At 50.5% G+C, this 19,513-nt stretch overlaps 1 protein-coding gene across 11 annotated transcripts in view; it reads left to right on the top strand.

The window, feature by feature from the left end:
- ATP2B2 (ATPase plasma membrane Ca2+ transporting 2) overlaps positions 1-19,513 on the top strand; it is a 188,284-nt gene that overhangs the window by 36,581 nt on the left and 132,190 nt on the right. The window lies entirely within an intron of this gene.

The raw sequence follows: 19,513 nt of genomic DNA, 5'->3' as shown, positions 1-19,513 counted from the left end.
CATCTATATAGTGGGCATGAAAACAACACCTACACCTGTCTTGTTTGAGGGTGAGATGGGCAACAGTGGCAGAAGGTACATAGGCCCAGGCCCTGAAGGTGGCAGCTATACTTGTCATTGTTGTCACTTTCTGAACTGCTATTTCTATTTCAACCTCCTCGTCAGAGACAGCCCTGCCTTCCTTGATAACTCCCTGGGTCACTTCAAGTGATTCCTTTTCCCTCCCAGGTCTGTTTTCCCATCTGCAAAATGACCACAGGACCACTCAGGCCCTGCCCAGCACTGAGATCTGCCTATCTTAAGCAACCCCTGTGGGGGCTGGGCTGTTCTATTATTATATACTGACACCCTCACCTGGGCCTGGGCTCCTGAAACCTGAGCTTGGTGTGAGTGACATCCTGCGTGGTTGCCAGGCAACCAAGGCGCGAGCTGGGAGGCTTGGGTGTCAGGGTGTCCATCGGCAACCCTCCCCCCAAAGGCTTGAGGGAGGAAGAGGGCTCAGGGCAGATCCTTGCCTGGCTAGCCCAGGAAGAACTGCCCCTCCTCTCATACCTGCTCAAGTCTATCCTGTCTTGGAACCCACTTTCTCAGAGTGAAAGGGGCTGCTGGCCTGGGATATTTTTGTAGATGGAGCACGTGGTCAGGCTCAGAGAGAGAGAGAAACTGGAGCCTCCTTGCACTGCTATCTGATACAGCTGCTGTCACCATCACCCCCTTCCTGGAAGTCTGCAGCCCAAGTGTGCCCAAAAGCATGGAGAATTCCCTGACCCCCTCGGGGGGCCTGACACTGGCTTCTGGAGCTTCCAGGGCTCTTTGCACCGGCCTTGAGCCACGCTTAACCAATCATATCACTCTTATATTTACCTAGCCTCCCTGCATGACTTCTTGTATTTTCATTCCTTCACCTAACAAATGCTGTATTGAGTATCCATCCCAGCTCTGCTGTGTTCTGAGTGACCTTGGGCAAGTTACTTGCCTTAGTTTTCTTTTCTATAAAATGGGGATAATAAGAATACCTGCCTCATAGAGTTGTGATGTGGATCGGATGAGATGATGTGTAGAAAATGCCTCTTGCAGGGCTTGGCGCATAGAGAGTGCTCCATAAATGTTAACTTATTATCATTAATTTTATTCAGTTGTTATCATGTGCGGGCCCCATGCCAAGTTATGAGGGAGCAGTACCAGGCTTTCTGAGGACAAGGGCTGTGTCTGGTTCCTCTCCATCCACACTGCATTACACATCAAAGTCGAGCCACAGCAAAAGTTTGCGAGATGAGTGGAAATAAGAAATGAACAATTTCCCCTGAAATTCATCACTACTCAGTGCACGTGGAGATATTAGCTTTGAACATCTTTTATAGCTCCAGGTATTCCTTAGACTCTCTTAACAGCTGCATCATCCACAAAACTACCAAAGTGTGTTTGAAATCTCTTTGTCAGTTTTCAGTCTCTGCCCTTTGTTTGGGGTGGGGTGGAGCAAGTGGGCCCATGAGTACCTCAGGCTGACTTAAATGGCAAGGCAGACAGATGGCAGGGGGAGCAGGACTTGGCACTGGTAGGAACCCAAGACGAGACCTGCCTTTCATTTTACTCCTTCAGCACCTCACTGGTCTCACCCTGGTCCCAGCACTGTCTGAGTGACCTGTGTCAAGCAGGTCACTTGTCCCCTTGGAGCCCCAGTCCCCTCATCTGTCAAATGGGAACCTTGCTCCCACTTTCCCGGGTTACAGGTGAGACAAAGGAGGCTGTACTGTGATGAATTCCCTCAAATAACAGTAATTATTTATAACAAGATAACAGTGCTGTAGGAGAGGGCTGGGCTGGTGGCCGCTCCTCCCTGGGGCCTGCCATGCGTCAGCAAATCAACATTGGGTGGCCGCCAGCCCTCTGGCCCGGGGCCGTTCCTAACAGCAGGTGATGCGGCCAGGCTGATGGTGCCAGAATTTCATCCTTGACTTCTTCCAAACAGGAAGGGGCAGCCATCTGCTTCCCACCCCTCACACCCAGCCCGCTGGGCCAGCCATGGCCCCTGCACTGTGTCCCACTAAGGGCCCTGGCCTTGCACCTGTCAGCCCCTTAAGAGAGAAGCCTCCCACCAGGGGTTCCCTTAGTGGATGCTGAGCTGGAGGTACCCTGAAAGCGTCCTCCTGTCTGTCCCACAGCCCACATGGACACTGGCGGAGAGGAGGGAAGTAGGGCGGCCCTGTGTTTCTGTCTCCCCCAGAACCCCGCCTCCCACTTCCCTGGCATCTCCACCAAAGGGCAGCCCCGTTAGTGCTCCTTCCAGATCCAGGAGTCTATTGAGTGCCGAGGTCATGTGCACAGCCTTGGGACGCAGGTTCTAATGCAAATCCTGGTCAGGCCATTCCCTGGCTGTGTGACCTTGGCCAGTCATCCCACCTCCCTGAACCTCAGCTTAATAAGGGTACCTTCCTGGGACCAGGGGAGAGCAGGATTATTGAGATGCTGCCCGGGGAAAAGGTGGAGACGAGGAGCAGCAGGGGGTGGTTATAAAACTTTGATGTTCATCTCTGTGACTGCCGCTGCTACTCCAACGCCGTTACAATGTTGGCCATCTCCCTGCCAAAAATGTCACCTCGTTTCCTCCGGTTCAGTAACAGCTTCTATCCTACCTGGAGGCTGGGGCTGGGTACACAGCAGGTGCCCAATGCATGTTCTCCTGCCTTTGTATTCAAACATAAGTGTGGAAGGAGTGGATGAGTCCTGACCCAGGAAATCTTGTTCTTTCCCAGTTTCTGGGGTCCAGCCACAGGTTTCCACGGCCACTTTTCCACGTACTCACTCAGCTAGCTTTTGTCATGTGTCAACTGTGTCTGCCAGGTGTGCTGGGAACTCAAGGATGGTTGAACCCTAAAGGGCATGAATGATCACGCCCCATGGAGGGATCAGCTGACTGCCTGGAGAGTGGGGTTAGCATAGGATTTACTCAGGAAGGGGTCCCTGGAGCAGGGCTCTGAAGGGTCAATAGGAGTCCACCAAACAGAGAAGCAGAAGGCAGGGAATAGCCTGTGCTAAGGCATAACCAGTGGTCCACAAGGCAGCTCTGAGTTGGTTTTTTATTATTGAAACAAGAAAATGTCCCCACATAGATGTTTCAGTGGCCAGAATATTACTCTGTCTGATTCAAGGACACAGACATGCCCATCAAAGTAGAGATTGAGGGTGTCATGACCAGAGAGGCCCCCTCCCCTGGGCTCCAATTCAGTGTCAAAGACTTATCACAAATCAGCATGTAAAAGTCTCTTAGAAGCCATCTAGCCCAACCTCTTTAGTTTTCAGGTGGGGAAAGTGAGGCCAAAGAGGGAAGAAGGTGGAGTAGGAACAGCTAACGGCAGACCTCATTACTAGGCTTGCCCGATGCCCATCCACCCACGGTGGGGGTAACCAGTCGTGGGGCTGCATGCTCTGGGCATGACTGTGAGCTGCACAGTCACCCCCTGGAGATATCACTATCTCTGGGACCCAGTGCAGGCCCCTGATCTCTCTAGCCTTAGTTTTCTTACATGTGAAATGGAAATGGTCAATGGATCCTTTTGAGCTTAAAACTGAAAAGCATCTTATGAACACTCATATAATTCCATTTTGTTGTCGCTGTCATTGGGTTCAGGGTAAACCTGAATGGCAGATTTTCCTGAAAGCTAAAGTCATCTGTTGGCATGGTTTGGGAGTTCAGGGGCCACCCTGCAGACAGCTCCAGAGGCAGTGATGAGGTTTCTGCCATAGGTTAGCCTTTTATTCTCTTCTGGAGTCTTCACGGGTGCCTCCTTTTTTGCTACCCATCCACCTTCCAAACTGAGACACTAAGACCCCCACTCCAGGTAGTAAAACTGTTCGCCCTAATTGCTTCCTCACACCCCACCACACACATAGTCTAGACAGAGTCTTATTTCTGAAATGCACACACTTTCTACACACCTCAACACCCACCCCACTCAGGCGTGTGCAGGCTAGCTTATACACAACCACACACACCCTGGCCTGCACAGACACGCGTCTATGCATGCGCATGCAGACATGAACTTCAGTGAACAAGAGGGAGCAGGGCTATTCTGTGCTGCCCTGATAGTAGGTCATAAAACACTCAGTAAATGTAAAACAACAAAAAATGTTAGTAAGAAGAAAATCTCAGTTCAACCTAAAAAGCTTCGTGACCACCAGCATTGACACAGACTGTCATGGACAGAGAGAGTGAACTCCCTATCAAGGGGGGCATGCAAACACAAGCAGGACTTAACAGAGATGCTGTAAAGGGCTTAGGCATCACAGGGATGTTGACCTTTAAGGTCCCTCCTGGTCTCTGGATTCAAGCAGGTTTGGGGAGTCAGGGCCTCTTCTGAGCTTTGTAAACACTTTTCCCTTTTGGTGGCTTCTGTTCTAGAAGTGACCTCTTCTTCCGAGGGTACCATCACAGTAAAGGACCTGGTGGTCAGGGACCAACTCAATGTAGGCCTGGTGCCATCAGGATCTGGGTCAGCCACTAAAGATGCATATACCTGCACACGTCCCCCAACCTAGCACCCATTTCGTAGCAGGCCCAAACCTGGAGAGAGAAACAGAGGTGGCAGCTCCGACCTTGTCGGTCCCTTGTAACAAAGAGTCAGAAGTAGTGAAGACGTGATTTGAATGTTACAAAGCAGGAGGTCTCAGGACTAAAATATCTACAGGGGCAGGAGGTAAGTATGGTAGGCTGGAGAAAGATCCTTTGACTTGGAGATTTGAACCTAGGTTCCAACCCCACATCTTAAACCCAAAACCTAAACTCTCCTAGATCATGTCTCACAGAGGACAGATCCTAGAGGCAGCATGACACAAGGCCTGGGATTCAGGGGAATTTTGAAATGCAGAAGGATGTTGCTGGAGGAGCTGGGGCTGTGCCCCACTGGGAAAGAGGGAAGCAAACAGCACCTCCCACCCCTTCTCTGCCAAGTTACATGTCATCAGACCCAGGACTTCAGAAAAAGGAGGCAGCTGCAAGACTGAGAAAGCAGAAGGGAGCAGAGCTTGGCGGGTCCATTGCTAGGGGCAAGGAGAGGCTGCTGGATATGAATTCTTGCAGAGTCTGAGGTTTGGGGTCTCCTAGAGCTTTGAAAGCACTTTGGCACTTGAGCTCTTAAACATTCTGGCCGAGGGATCTGGGCAGGACTTGAACCTGCTTTAGAAGCTGAAGGAGTCGCACCAGGGCTCAGGGGAGAGGAGGCTTGGGGCTGGTTCTTGGCAAGTCGTGAGGACAGAGTATCTTCAAGGGATCCCTTAGGCCTCCCCAGGCCAGCCCAAGATTAGAGAAGGGCCTGGCACTCAGGGAAAATGTGGCCCAAGGATGAAGGTGGGACATATTCCTGGAGCATCCATCCCTGGAGTAGAGGTGGGTAGCAGGCTTAGGGAGGTGAGGCCTCTGACTGGCCTTGGGCCTGAGCCCAGCTCTGCCAGCACCTGCTCCGTGGCCTTGTGCCAGAGCCTTCCAACTCAGGGACTCCATTTCCCCATCTAGAAATCACTGTCATCCCATTTTCTAGTTTCTCTCGCTGGCCAAGCTCTGGGCTGAGCCCTGTGCCCTGCATTAACTCACATTTTCCTCCCAAAAACCCTAGGAGGGAGGGGCTGTGATTGTCCCCATTTCAGAGAAATGACAACTAAGGCCAGAGAGCTGACTTAAGTGGTTTCCATAGAAGGTAGAGGCTTCTGGGGATGGAGGAAATTCCCAGGAGGAGATGGCCCTGGGGGTTGCAGATCTAGGGACCCTGAGATGGAGAAGGTGGTAACAGGCAGAGAAGAGAGGAGAGGGCATTCCAGATAGCGATCTTGGTCATGCCATGATGTGGAGATAGGGCTGCTGTGGGGGCCATAGACTGTGGGAATGGAGGGAGCCAAGCTGTACCCCGCAGTGTCCGGGCTTGCTTTTATTTGGGGGGCTTGGAGCCTCAGCATCAAGTCCTTGGCTCTGTGCAGCTTCAGCAAGGCTAGGGTCCCCTGGGCCCGCATCCCCCGGGAGGCTGCATTCGCATCTGTCCCCGCGCAGATGGCTGGTGAGCACAGCTAGCAGCCCCCACCCCCACCCGCACCCCCTTCTGTCGCGAGGACTCGGCTGTGCTGGGGAGTGTGGTGCGGTGTTATTTTTAGAAGTGGCACCATCTGTTCAAGGTGCCGGGTGGATTCTGCTCGTCTCCACAGTGGCCAGGGACAGCCATGCCAAGTCAGGGGAAGAGCTGCAGAGCTAGTCGGGCCCCCCATGGTCACACTTCAGCCAGGATGGTCACTAATCAGCATGCGCACAGGGCATGGGATTCCAGGGTCTGGGGTCTGGGGCTTAGGGCTGCCAGTGGGGCAACTGTGGAGCCAGGACAGCCGACGCAGAGGATGAGTTTGAGGTAGGCAGTGGCATGTGCCCCCACACACCCCACCTGGTCCCTGGGACTGGGCCCAAGGGCTGCTTCCTGGCAGATTAGAGTGTCCTGGCCCTGACCTCCAGGTTTCAGGGACAAATGGAGAATAGGCAAAGGAGAAAAGAACAAAGGCTGGACCATAAGGATCGTCAGTGGGACCCAGCACTGGATGTGGCAGAGACATGGGCCTGGCCAGGGTAGCCCAGAGGACTAGGACATCTCCCCACTCTTGACCCACATGCACCAGTGTGTTCCACTGCCTGAGGGGCCACTGTGTAACACTGTGATCCAGAGCAGGGGCTCTGAAAGCAGCCTTCCTGGGCTCCAATCCAACAATTATGTGACCCCGCACAACCTCTTTAATCTTGCAAAGCCTCCATTTGCTCATCTGTGAAAGGGGATACCAATAGAAGCTCCTTCCTGGGGTTCAGGGGTGGATTTGCTGGTTTGATGCCTGTAAAGTGGGGCACGTGTCTGGCCCTCAGCAAGGATGCATTTGGCATAAGTTATTCCTACCACCTGGTTGGCCAGTGTCTGCTTTGAAAGGCAGGTGTCACCCTAAGATTCCTCGCTTCCAGTGTCATTCCATAGTCCAACTGCTTTCTCAGTCATGGCACCAGAGTTGGTGGAGGCCCGTTCTGTGCTGGGGACTAGGGAAGCCCTGTTCCTGGGGAGCTCAGGGCCTAGTTGGGGAGGCAAGCTGGCAAAACCCACCCCAAGGCAGCAGATGGAGGGTCAAGGTATGGAGTTAGGAGTGAACCACACGTGACAGGCTGGCAGAGGAAAGAGAGTTGGAATTTGGAGCGGGGGAATTGGAGATAACTTCAGAGAGAAGTTGGCATGAGGACTAGATCTTGAAGAGTGAGGTTTGGATTAATGGAAAAGCGGGTGGTAGACCATTCTGGATCCAGGGAACATATATGCAAAAGTTGGAAGGCAGGAACTTGCATGAGTTGTTCAGAAAATGGCAAGGACCATAAGGTCCCTCAGTAGGACCCAACACTGGGTGTTCACTTAGACCAGACTCCAGATACACCAACTCAGACCCCAGGGAGGCCAGCTCAGACCCCAGAGAGGCCAGTTCAGAGCCAGTCAGGTGGGATATGAGAAGCTGTAGTCATGAATATGTTCTCTTAAATAGGCACTGGTAGCCAGTGAAAATTTTTAATCCACAGACAGGCATGCTCAAATCCAAAAGGCAGCATAATGTGTTGGCTTCAGAGTCAGACAAACCCAGTTCTACTCCCATATCTGTCACTCCCCATTAGCTGTGTGAGCTTGAGTGTAATGTTATTTTACCTCTCTGAGCCTCAGTCTCCTCATCTGTAAAATATGCATAATAATACCTACCTCATGGGGTTGTTGAGGGATAAGGTATGAGCAGAGCCCCACACAGCCTCTGACATGCAGAAGCCACTCTGTAAATGGCAGTCACTGTCAGCTTCACTCTGGGGTCAGTGAAGGAGGGTGTAAGGTTAGAGAGCCGGGGGCTGAGGGGCTGTGGATGAGGAGCCTAAATCAGAGTCGGGAGCCTGGGGAGGTGAGGAAAAGGAGTTAGGCTGAGCCTTTATGCTGATGCTTCCTGGGTCTGGTCACTGGGCTGGACATGAGGGAAGGATTAGAGTCAAGGGTGGCCCAGAGAGTGCTGTGGATACCCTAAGCAACACAGGGGTCACAAAAGAATGAGGAGATTTAGGAGAGCCTGAGGGCCTGGAGGACTTTTGGAGGGGGCATTTGGCAGCCACAGAAAGGTCGGTTCTGGAGTTTGGGAGAAAGGCCATGGTGGAAAGGTCAGTCTGGGAACCACCCTTGTTAGGGTGAAAGTTGATGCCAGATGGATGGCATTGCCCAAGGAGAGGCAAGGCATTAAGAGGGCAGGACCATGGGGAAACCTACAGTTACCCCAAAACAGAGAAGCCATAGAGTCCTGGGCAGACATGGTTAGAGAAGCACAGGAGAGTGGGAAGAAGGAAGGGAGGTGCCATCAGCTGTGGGCAGGGATGTGAAGACTGAAAAGGGCCCTGGAGTTTGCCAGTGGGGTTCCTCACCAGAAGCCACCCAAGTGTCTGGCCTACCAAGAGGTGGCATTTGGGTGGTTAGGGCCAGGGAGTTGGAGATTATTTTGAGCCACAGACTGAGTCACAAAAGCAAGGCAGGACTTTAGAACCCAAAACCATGAAAGTGTGGGCTACAAGAGGAAGGAAGCCTAGAGAAGGTGGAACAGGAGCCCCAAAGCACGAGGACAAGAGTTCTGCTCATTTAAAATTCACAGCCCCAACCATCCGCTCATTCATCTCTGCAGGATGGGGGCTGCAGACCTGTATTTTAACCAGCCCTCAAGTGATGCCAACATAGGTAGCCCTCAGGGAACCACTTTGAGAAGCTCTGTTCTGGGGTCCTTGAGCTCCACCCAGAGAAGATTTTATCAGGAGAGGAAGGAGAGAACACCTTTACCATGAGGGAGGATGCAGACCCAAGTGCAAACCTCTGCTTATCCCCACGTGCTCTCAGCTGCTCCTCTGGCTTCCTGGCCTTTTGATTTTCCTCCTTCAGATCTGAGGCCAAGTCAGTAGCCTCACAGAGATCTCTGGCTTTCTGCCAAGGCGACTCTGGGTGGAGATAACCCGGGCTCAAGTGTGGAAGATGAGTGCACAGTCACCAAACCAGGGGTACCTCTGCTTTAGCCTAGAAGAAGTAGAACAGTGTCTGGCCACAGTAGTGAGAAATAGAAGCTAAAAGACACTTCCACCCATGCACATACGCAAATCCCTGCTGGTACCTGCATCATTCTCATTTCCTCACTCCTTTGAATCCAAGAGTCCTACTTTCTGCTGTTTTAATCTCTCTTTCTCAATATAGCTAGATTTCCTAGCATCTGCATTCTTGGAACACAGGAAGACTTTCCCCCAAGCCTTAGCTTCCTGTTTTTCTGATCTGGACCCAAAGAATTCACTCAACTGTTCAAAAGCAATCTCCCAACTTAGACACATCCCCTGGGACCTCTGTGGGTGAGTTTTTCCTCCCTCACCCCATGGAGGAAATAATTTACTAAGCTCAGTCAGACTGAGATGCTACCACTTAAATATGCTCCCAGGTCTGGCAGAAACCATAGGGAAAGGACCACGCACGGTGCAAAAGAATGAATCACTAATGGTGGAATTTCTGGCATCAGTGGCAGATGGCACTGATGGACTGAGATGGGTCCTCAGTGCATGCACTTCAGTGACCCTGAGTCACCTTTCACACAGTATCATTTTGTTAGCTCAGGCCTGCCCCCTCAAAGCCTAAAAAACAGGCTTTGAGCATCAGCACTAAAATATGGGGTCAGCTCGCCATCTTACAGAACTCATGGAAAAGGCCCAGTGCCTTCCCCAGCACCCACACCCAGCACCCTAGGTGTTGGGAGGCATTTGCACCTTTGCCTTGGCTTTCCCAACCCCACTCTTCATTGATCAGCGTTGCTGTCCTGGAGAGTTCCTAGGGGCGCTTAATAATATTCTACTCTGTGTCAGCACCTCAGCGTGTGGACAGCTCCTTCACATGTTGTCCCTAACGCCCACCTCCACCTCCCTAATCAGCACTGTGCCCTCGAGGACAGCTCCCAGTGGAGCCAGTTCCCCACTGACAGCTTTGTCCTCCCCAGGGGTACTGTCTTTCAGCACCAGGACCACATGGACAGCTCTCACTCCCAGCCTAGGTTGGTCAACCTGCTGGGGAGAGAGGGGCCTGTGGTTATCAGGTTCCCTGACCTCAGCTACCCAATCCCTCCCCAGCACCCACCTCCATCCATCCATCAGCACTTCATTCCCAGAGACAGCTCCCTGGGCCCCAGCCCTCCACGGTCAGAGGTGAAGCCTGAGGCCTCACCAACCTGCCAGTGACCTGTTGTGTGTGGTCAGAACACTGACCGCAGAAGAACCCTGTGCGAACTGTAGAAACCAGAAAGAAAAAACAGCAAGGAAATCGGTCCACTGGATAGAAGGGTGTGAGCCTAGGTTGCTGTTAAGAGTGACTGTGTGTGAGAGAGGGCTGACCCTGCCACCCCTTAACCGTAAGACCTTACACCAATCACTGCACACTCAGTCTGTCTTCTCCTGTATAAATGGTGGGGCTGGAGTACCAGTGCAAAGCATTGTTGTGAAGGATTAAACAAGCTAAGTGCATAAAGCAGTGCTGAGCACATAGCAGGAATGATGTTGATGTTGCTGTTATCATTTTTTGTTCTTCTTCCAAGCCTCAGCTTGTAATCCACAGGGATGGAGCAGACAGTAGGAGAGAATGAGGGGGATGAGGGCAGAAGAGGACAGTGTCATGTTGGCCAGTTAGGCCAGTTAGGACCTGGAGGCTGGAGGCAGCCAGTGCTGCAAAGAAGACCTCAAGAAGTTCAATGCAGCTGTAGGGAAAGAGTTGAGCAGTGTGAGAGAGGATGCTGGGATGTGGCCGAGGCATTTAGCTGAAACCAGAGTGCAATGTCCAGAGCCGCTGGCCCATCCCAGGCAGGGCCACCATCCCCAGCCTTCCCACTGCATGTTCCCTCTCTTGCAGCCCAAAGTGAAGCTTCCCCAACACTTTTCTGCCTCAAACAGGTTGTCTTGCCTCCATCTGCTAGTGTTTTAGCTTCATTAGAAACCCAATAAATATTTTTTTAAGGAAATTATTTCTAAACATGGAGCACATAAAGGGTACAAATTTTGGAAGACAGACACTGCAGTCAGAAGCCCAAGGGTGGGCAGTGGATGCCACAGGCAGAAGGTGAATTCTGGTCAGCTCATGCCTCCCTGATTCTAGGGCATTTCTCCTTCCTTCGGCCTCCAGCCAAGCACGACTTGACCTGCAACTGGGATGTCCATTTCTGCTAGAGAGAAGGCAGCAGCAGGGAAGCCCTGGGAACTGTGTGTGACCCAAGAAGCAAGGATGCTCAAGGATGGGGCTAAAATAGCCTTTCAACGCTGAGCTTCTGTCCAGATTGCACCCTTGCGTTACCGAAGAGGAGACTGAGGCAGGAAGGGCCATAGTGCAAGTTGGTGAAGGGCAAGTTGGTGAAGGACAAAGGAAAGGTAGAGGCTTTGGATGGAGCAGACATATTGAAACTATGCCAAGTCCTACCCATATGGTCATGGCCATTGTGGCCTCTCTGAGCCCCAGTTTCCTTGCCTGTGAAGTGGGGAGAGCAACACCACACAGCCATGGAAGGCACTTGCTAAGCAATTGCTGTTAATCATAGTCATCACGCCAAGATCAAAATTGAGTGTATCTGATTCCCAGGAGTAACCTGAACCAAAAGTTGGCAGAAATCCCTTGACCCAGCCTGCACATCCTGACCATGGGGTTGAGGTTATTTGGGGGCTCTGTGTGGCAGAGTGAGCAGACCTTAAACAGCAGGAAGGAGGATCTGAGCATCTTTCTTGCTCTCCTCAAAATCCCAGTTCCCAGGGCAGGACCTGAGATGCAGTTCATTAGTTTTATTGGGTAGGTGAATGAACAGATGGATGGAAAAATTGATGGATTGACAGATGGACAGACAGCTAATGGTCAAGCAGACAGATGGATGGATGGACGAATGGATGGATAGATGGATGGATGGATGGATGAGCAGAAATGGAAGGTTTTTCCTGCCATCTAACATTGGCAGCTCCTCTGAGAACAGAGGACAGTGGAGGGAGTTGACCCTGGTGGGAAGGTAAGGGCTGGACCTCCCCTTCCTCAGGCCAGGCATGAGGGTGAGAAGCTCCACAAGAAGCCCTGGATCCCTGTCGCTGCCTGTCCCTTAGGCCTACTTCTGCCACCTGTGCTTTCAAGGCTGATGCAAGGCGGTTTCTGTGGGATTTTTTTTTAGATTTTCCTTTTCTGGTTAACAGAATAGGAGTTGTCTAAAAATAGCACTAAATTTGCTTCCGAGGTATTCATTTTCAGTTCCCTTCCTCTTTCCCTGTTCTCTCTTCTCGACTGTGAGAATTTGTGAAATTGTCTTCTTCAGCTTTGAGCACATGCACTCACGCACTCACACATCGTGGGACTTGCACACTCAGAGACAGGTGTGGCACAGATATCTTGGGCTTGCTCTCTCTCTGTCTCTCTCTCACACACACACACACACACTCGTGCTGACATGCTCCAGTAGACCTGTGTGGCACACCTTGTCCTTTGGGGTCACTCACACCAACCACATGTCCACTGGTACATCGTAGGGACCCTCTCTCCTACACACAAAGCACAGTCACTTGCTGGCCTACTCTAGGACCAGCATTTGCACACGTCTTCTGACACAGGTGTGCCCCCAGACCCTGTCCCACTCATACTAAGAAAACCACCATAATGTACTCCCACTGATGCTGCACACCCACACTCACCTTGCACATCTATACTAGCCCTGCACACTCACACTAGCCCTGCACCCACATATGGCTTGTATGCTCACACACCCCACATACCCATACTCAACCTGCACAGTCACACAAGCCTTGCACACCCACACTGGTCTAACACACCCACACTCACCCCGCACTCACACACAACCTACAGACACACTGATCTAGCACACTCGCATTGGCATGCCCGCCTACATCCACACTCACCATCAGGCTCTCCCACCTTACGCACACATGCAGAGGAAATTGCCTCCCCCAGAGAGGGATATCTAAGAGAATGGCTAAGGTTCTCTGGGTGAAGACAAGGGAGGAGCTGTTGGCCCTCCCTTGCAATGAGCTGACTACAAGTGAACCTTATTGCAACCATGAGGGAGGAACATTTGCTAACATTTAGTTCACCTGTTTCCTTGGGCTCAGCACAGAGGAAGAGAGTTCCCCATCACTGGGGCAATGGGGCCCCCACAGAAAGGCCAGAATTTGCAGCCAGAAGAGGAAAGCAAATATCCTACCTCATGGGAATTATAAGTAGTTCATCAAGACAAGAACAGAAGGGAAACTACCCTTGTTTGCTGTACCAACAAGCTGGAGGCCTCCCCAGCCACCTGAGAGGTGACAAGGAGCCTGGTGGGCATGGGAAAGTCAGAGCTGAGTTCCCTTTGAAATATGGCACTATGGGGTACACGCTGGTCTGGGAGCAATTGGAGGCAGGGAGTAAGTTAAATTATCGTAGGACAGTCACCATTTAACAAGTATTTCCTCATTGCCAGAAACTGTGCTAGCTCTATCTCAACTAATCCTTACAAAACCCTGTGAGGTAGACTGTAGGGTTGTCTCCATGTTGGGGAGGCTAAACCAAGGCACAGAGGGTGAAGAGCCCTGCCCGAGTCACATAACTAGTAACTGGCAGAGCTAGGCTTCCATCACTGGGGATCTTCAAACTGGACTTGTGCCCCACATCAGTCATTGATGGTTCAAAGGAAAAGTGACCTTAAAAATACACATTAAGGTAGCAATTAAATTCAGCATGTCTTAAAACAGAAAAATTTGGCATCCAGAAGTTATTTTTAGCACATAATTCATGTACGACTGTCCCAGCTACCATCCTTCAGTTAGGATTTGAAAAGCTGTTGGTTTGGGGATTTGTTTTGTTTGTTTTTTATTCTTCCTTCGAAAGATAGATTCCTTCTTTGTTAAATTAACTCCACGCACACACAAAAATTGCTCCTTCCTCTCTCAGTCTCCCTTCTGGCAAAGACTTTTTATTAAGGCACCCCTAACCTATTCTTGAGTCATTGAAATGTAACAATACAGAGTCATTTAAATGCTAATAAGATGCAACTGAAATGCATAAATCCAATATTGTCAGAATGTTCTCCTGGATTCTGAAGGGCTTGGCACATCAGAGCCTGAAGGGACTCCAGAGAGTACTAATCCAATCCCTTCACTTCCCACATGGGGAAACTGATGCCCAGAGAAGAAAGGGGCTTGGTCAGTGTCACACCGTTGGAGCTGGGAAAACAAGGAGGAGATTCTCACTGGCCTTTGGTCTCAGTTGGCTGTGTGGCCCCCGGTGTGTTGCTCAACCTCTCTAGGCCAGGTCTGGTTGTATGTGCTGCCCAGGCCTGTGTGCCCATTGCTTAGGGCAGGTGTGCTCACCTGTGCAGTGTTGAGAGCTGACAGCAAGTGAACCTTATTGCAACCATAAGAGAGGAACATTTGCTAATAACTAGGGGGAGGGGAGCAGGGAAGCCAATGTTTCATTGTCTGCTTTGGGCCAGGAGCTGGCTCTCACTGAGTCATTTGCCTGTCAAACAAACAGGGTCATCCCCACTTTACAGAGGAAGCCTACCAAAGTTAGATGACTTCTCCAAGGTCACACAGTTCATTTAGTCTCTCAGCCCAAGAGTGGTAGGTCACATGATATTTGGATGAGGGAGCAAGAATCTGAGAATCTGGTGGGGTTGTGGCTGAGGGCACAGCTACCTGTCTCAGCTTCACCCTCACACTGATGCCGCGTTACAAAGAGGGGAAACTGGGCAGTGGAGGGCAGCAGATGCATCTCAAAGAAAAACTATTACTGCTGATTTTGTTATCTTTCCTGACCCCCCAGAAAACTCTTAAGGTAGGCAGGGCATGAATCAGTAGCCCATCTTACAGATGAGAAAACTAAGGTCTGAGGACCTATCTAAAGTCACACCTTCCACAGACAGTAGACTCAACACCAAATATTTATTGAGTGCCTTCTGGATGCCAGACACTGCACTAGGTACAGAAGAGACATGGCAATTGCCCACGTGATGCTCTCAGAATCCTGTGGAAAGAAAACAGTTAAGCAGGTTCAAGCAATACAGTGTGAAGTGTACTACACTCCAGGGGGCACCTGGAGGTTAGGAGCATTTATGCAGTCTAGGTGGTCAGGAAAGGCTTCCAAGGAAGGGACACTGAAGCTGAACAGGACAGCAGCTGTTAGGGAGGCAAAGGCCCAGTTAGTGAAGTGTTCCGAACAGACACATGGCACATCTGCGGAAGTCAGGCATCTGAGGGATTCTATGCAAAGTATAGGGTACTCAGTTCTGTCCATCTGTGAAAAGATCATTTGTATCATATCATACAAGTAGCTTTTGTGCTGGTGGACTTCACACTTTTCCAGCAAATCTCGCTGTCAGAGCAAGCACCAAAGTGGGCTCTACAGCTTGGAATGAAAAAACGAAATGCCCAGATAAGGGGTGACCTCATGTTTGTACCCATGAGATGTAGCAAGGATAGGGAACAAGCCACATCATAAGAGGTAGAGAAGGAAGTATGAGATCAGTCACCTTAAGGATGGAGTTCTGATTTTTTATTGATTTTGTTATCCTAGAGTTATATCCCTCTATACTGGCTCACACTGTGTTCCTTCTGCACCTTTTACTGACAGTTGTGTATTTCAGTTTCTTCATGTTTTATCTTTTCATTAAGTCCTTCTTTACCTGAAGAAAAAAAATTCCTACTTGGAGCTGAGAGGAAAAGCATTCCTGGTTAGCCTGGGCCAGGTCAAGTCTTCCTGCTTTGTGCGTCCACAGCACCTGCAGGTCCCCATGATGGCAAACCCTTCAAGTCATAGAAATCACTAATTTAGTTGTCTCTCTTCTTCACTGTGAGCTCATAGCGGACAGGGATCCTCTCTGGATTGTTCAGTGCCTGGCACTGTGTAGTACCCAAAACAATCATTGAATGGATGGTTGGATGGGTAAGTGGATGGATGGATGGATGGGTGGGTGGATGGATGGATGGATTGATGAGTGGATGGGTAGATGGGTCATTGGGTGGTGAGTGGGTGGATGAATGGATGGAAGGGTGGGTGAGTGAGCAGGTGGATGGATGGATGGATGAGTGGATGTGTGGGTAGATGGGTGGATGGATGGATGAATGAATGGAAGGGTGGGCGAGTGGGCAGGTGGATGGGTGGGTGGGTGGATGGATGGGTGAGTGGGTAGATAGATGGTTGAAGATCATTTTTCATCTTATCACAGTAGTCATTAAAATCAACAGTAGCCCATTAACTCATGCCTACTGTTGTGATCACAGATATAATTGCTGCTAACGATTCTCATAGCTTGCTTGTACTGTCAGAGATGTAATTATCAGTGCCTGTAAGCCACGCCGCAGGTAGCACGGGCACAGATAGAAAACAGCACCTCGGGTTTAGAAAGTCCCTTGTGGATTGCAAAGTACTTTCATTCACATATGGCACTTCGTTTAAGTGTCATAAGAACCTCATAAGGGAGATTCACCAGGGGAAGCAGAAAAGCATCCTGATTAGGAGTGTGTCTCTCGACCCAGACTGCCTAGGTTCAAATCCCAGATCCACCGCTCACTAATCATGTGATCTTGAGCAATTTACTTCATCTCTCTTGGCCTCAGTTTCCTCATATGTTCTAGAGATAATAAGATCTCATAAAGTGGTTTTATGGATTGACAATAATAATCACAATCATTTGAGTGCTTACTATGTTCTGGACTTGGTTCTAAGTATTTTAAATGAAATAACTCATTTAAGCCTCATAACATCTATGAGGTAGATACTCCTATTCCCCTCTGCTTTTTGTAAGATAATTAAATCAAAGTTAATTTCCTTCCCATTCAGCTGGGAGATGAAGGAGTCAGAATTTGAACTCAGAATTAGTGGTTTCCAGAGCCCTACATATAACGCCTTGCACCGTCTCTGAGATAGATGTTTCTGTAAAGCACTGAGAGTGCTTGGCACCTAATAAGCGCTCAATAAATGCTTATCATGTGCCCGTCAGGCAATGTTATCAAATATCAGTAGCCCCAAATTATAGACGCTGAAGCTAAGACACAGAAGCCAGGCGACTAGCTCAGAATCACAGGTGATTTCTACTGCCAGTAAGTTTAGTGCAGGTGTGGGGTGGTAAATGTTCACCAGCTTTGCCTTCACCCAATCCAGGCTTGTTGCTTAAGCGCCAAGAACTGAGGCCTCCTGGGGCTCCAGGTCAGTCCCAAATTCCTTCTGGACAGAAGGTCTGCATCTCTGCATCTCCTCATCTCAATTCTTGTCCCTGAGTAAGCAAAGCCTGTTCTGGAAAGTTCTTAGTCAAATCACCTCCCCGGCACTCGCCCCTCCAGTGGGGTTCAACCTTCCCCCAGCATCTGAGACCCATCTCTCCTAGAAGCCCCAGCCACTGCACTGGCCTGAAGGACCTCTGACCTCATTTCCTTCCTTCCTTCCTTCTGCCCCAACTGTAGCCCATTTGCCTCACTTTATCCTTGTCTTACTCCTGCCATTTGGATTTTCTCTACGCAGTTTCCTGAACATACACCAAACACATTTACACTGAGCAGGCAGCAGGAAGAGCACTGCTTAATGAAAAAGCTCCCGCCCAGTCCCTGCACGGACCTAGTGCCTCATCCAACCCTGAACAAGGTCCCACATGTTCTCAGAGGTCTCTCCTTGCCTCCTATGGCTGGCCCTAGACTGGGGAGGGAGCCATGTTGAGGCTCTGTACTAGCTTGTACCAGGGGGAGGAGAGCATTCGGCCCAAATCCCAAATGCCAACACTCTCCCCAGAGAGGTTCAGCATCCTAGACCAAGCCCCTACCAGGCTCTTCTTATCGGGTGGTAGACAAGAGTCCAAGGTCTAAGGTTGAAAAGGTCTTCCACTCCCTGGCACCTCCCCACTGTGTGACCTTGGACAAGTGACTTCACCCCTCTGAACCTCATTTTCTTGGTCTATAAAATGGAGATAATTATAGTATCCACTTCACAGGGTTGTAGAGAATGAGATAGTGTCTTGTTTGCTTTTCATTCATTCATTTATTCATTAACATTTGTTTACTAGGTAGCTACAAGGAGTCAAGTGTTTTTCTAGTCAACTCTCATAGAATTTACCTTGGATGGATGATACAGAACTCATCCCACAGTGCCTGGTACATAGTAGATGCTTAAGAAATGGCAGGGGAGTATTGGTTTTTTTATTCACATTCTTGGTCCCTACCTCTCCTGCTCCTCTGAGGAATATATTGTTGGGGTCAAAACTCATGGATTCTATGGATGGTGTGTGTTCCATCCATGGCCAAGGAACATGGCCTCTCTTGAGTATTGTAGGTGGGAGCACCAAGCATGCAGTTTCTTCGGTGTCTTGTGTCTCTGTGTCTCTGCGTCTCTTCTTGAGGCATCATATCCATTTTATGTTCTATTCTGCAAGAGACCTGTTGGTCCCAGTGTAAAAACAATCTTCCTACTACATCCCTGAGTAAAAGTGTCCCTTGTGTAAGACATTTAAGGTTTCTCCTGTGGCTCCAGCACCCCGTGACCCAAGACTGGAAAGCCTCAAATCCAGAAACACACTGGATTTGAATACGGTTTATAATTAGTTCTCAGTAAATTGGGAAGTAGTCAGGGGTGGGGGTAAGGAAGAGTGACTGTTTTGTCCGCAATTTACAGATGAGTGAACCAGGACTCCAAAAACTGAAGGAAATTGCCCAGGGTCCCACAGCCAGGATTTGAACCCAAATCGCTCCGATGCCAGTATACTGTGTTCTTAGCAACTGCCTGGCACAGTCCTCCCTCCCACCAGGGCTCTCGGGAGACTAACGAGGGAGCACCCCCTAGGGGAAGGGGAGGAGCCCGGGGCTGTGAGCCGGGAGACCATTTCCTTCTGCGCTCCTCAGCACTCTCAGTCCGTGTGGCTCTGGAAGAGTGCTTTTCCCTCTCTGACTCTGAGCTTCAAGTTCCTCGCTGGGAAAGTGACTTAGCCCTAGAATGCCTCAAGCTCTAAAATGTGTGAAAGATGAAAGATTAAGATAGAGATAAGGCAGGGGAGGAGTTGGAGCTTGGGAGGGGGGTCAGTCCTGCCTTCCTTCCCTTACCCCTTCCCCTCACTGTCCTGGGCCCAGGATGGCCAGCTGTCCATGACTGCTGGGCGGGGCCAGTCCCTGTGCCAGGCCCAGCCGAGCTCAGCTGGGGCCCTTTGTCACCCAACGCTTGCTGGGGCCTCGGCCTCCGGTGTTGGGTGTCGGGGCGGATTGGATTCTCTCCTGGCAGCCCCACAGATGCCGCAATCCTGCAAGGGTGGCCGGGCGGGCAGGGAGAAGCCGGAGCTCCCACCTCCTCCTGGGCTCCAGAGAGGGACGGGCGGCCGCTGTCCGTGGTGCTGGTCTATAGGGACCTCCTCCCCGCGCCAGGTGAGGGCTCCATGGACCTGAACTCATACTGGGACCAAGCTCTGGGCTCAATGAATTCTT

Source organism: Macaca mulatta, chromosome 2 (assembly GCF_049350105.2).
Source record: "Macaca mulatta isolate MMU2019108-1 chromosome 2, T2T-MMU8v2.0, whole genome shotgun sequence".
In the NCBI taxonomy this organism is placed as follows: Eukaryota; Metazoa; Chordata; class Mammalia; order Primates; family Cercopithecidae; genus Macaca; species Macaca mulatta.
Note: the sequence above shows the minus strand (reverse complement) of the source record. Positions and strands in the feature narration are given on the sequence as shown.